We start from the raw sequence: 1,918 nt of genomic DNA, 5'->3' as shown, positions 1-1,918 counted from the left end.
TCCATTAAAAATAAATAAATAAATAAATACATAAATAAAATCTTAAAAAAAAAAAAAAAGAATTGAGGAGTAGGACCCAGGGGCAGAATAGGGTAGGGACTCCTCTTTTTTAATCTAAGTGTTGTGGTACTTTTAAAAAGAAGTCTTTACGTATTACTTTATTAAAGAAGAGTATTTCCCAGAAGCATAGGATTCTAACTTCTATTCCTATCTCAATATCTTACTGCTAAACCATGAATACATTCAATTATATGCATTTTGGTAGACATTTGGGGTAGATATTTGGGGTGACAAATTTCCAAAATCTTGAGCGTTGTGGATGATGCGGGAGCAAAAATAGTTGCTACTTGCCTATCTGGTAGTTTCCCAAATTCTCTCTACAAAAATATCAGCTCCTGTCCTATTAGCTATCTATCACTGCATAACAGATTACCATAAAACTTAATGGCTTAAAACAGTGAACACTGATCCTTTCACAGTTTTTGTGGACTAGTAATTCTGGAGCAGTTGAACTGGGTGTGTGACTCAAGTCTCTCACTGTGTTGCAATCAAGACTAGGGCTTCAGTCATCTGAAGGCTTCCCTAGGGCTGGAGGCTCTTCTTCCAAGATGGCTCACTCACACTGCTGCTGTCAGGAAGCCTTTCAGTCTCTGATAGAGAGGAGTGCAGTCTTATGGGTGCATGTAAAAAGGACACAGGGGGCTCCTGGGTGTGGGTGGCTCGGGCAGTTAAGCGTCCAACTCTTGGTCTTCGGCTCAGGTCATGATCTCATGGGTCATAGGATTCAGCCCAGAGTTGGGCTCTGCACTCAGTGGGGAGTCTGCTTGAAAGTTCTTTAGCTCTGTCCCTTCTCCATCTGTCTATGCGGGCTCTCTCTCAAATAAATAAATGAATCTTAAAAAAAGAAAAAGAAAATGAAAAATAAATAGGGCTGTTCTGGAGCAGCCATGTGAAAGATAGGAGGGTCATCTGAAGTTGGACTTTTACCAGATGGGTGACAGAAAAATAACAAGGGTCAAGAGAGTTTAAAATATTGGTGTGTTATGTGGAAAAAACACACCAGTATGTGCTCATAAATATTTATTAAAATGAACCAAACCAAGCTGTCCTTTTTCTCTGCCTCATCCTCTCTACTTCTTAATGTCAGAGGTGATATATTTTGGTATCGTTGGACTAGTTTGGCCAGAATAGTTGCAGCTGAGGAGAAGGGACTGTCCCTCCTCAGTCCATCTTCCTTGTTTATTAGCTACTACAATTTTCAATTATATTTAGAAAAACATAATTTTTTTTAAGAAAAACAGAATATGATAGTCATGTAATACCCATAAGATTTTTTCCAAAGAAATTTGAAGACCTCTTTTATGTGACTTTTGGGAACTTAATTCCTATAAATTTGCACTTTATCTGTATATGTAGAAATACCTATTTAAACTCAATTATCCAGGGCCACTGTATAAGATCAGATCAAATGGAATCTGTTTGGGGCCTTTGACTTAGTCTATTGGAACAACAATAAATTATACCCAGGAATAATGCTGGTAAGAGGTACAGCAATGGGGATCTGTTCTGCAAAAATCGAGGTTATTACTACCCTTAAAATAAATAATTTAAAATCAATATTTAAAACACTATTGAGTGCTTACTATGTGCCAGACATTGTGTTAATAGCTATAGGCACATATCATATTTAATACTATGATGTCCCTATCAGATAGATACAATTATTATGCATTTTACAGAGATTTTGAGAGATTAAATAATTTGTCTGAAGCACAGAAATCTAAAAGTTCTGTCAGACTTCAAGTTCCTGACTCAACCTACCTGATCGCCTTTATCTTGTACCCCATATCCCTAGAACCCATCCTCTTCCAGTCTCATTGGCCTCCTTCTGTTCCTAGAAATGAGCCAAGCTCTTTTT

The sequence above is a fragment of the Neovison vison genome, chromosome 13 (genome assembly GCF_020171115.1).
Source record: "Neovison vison isolate M4711 chromosome 13, ASM_NN_V1, whole genome shotgun sequence".
NCBI lineage: Eukaryota > Metazoa > Chordata > Mammalia > Carnivora > Mustelidae > Neogale > Neogale vison.
This window is presented reverse-complemented; position numbering follows the sequence as displayed.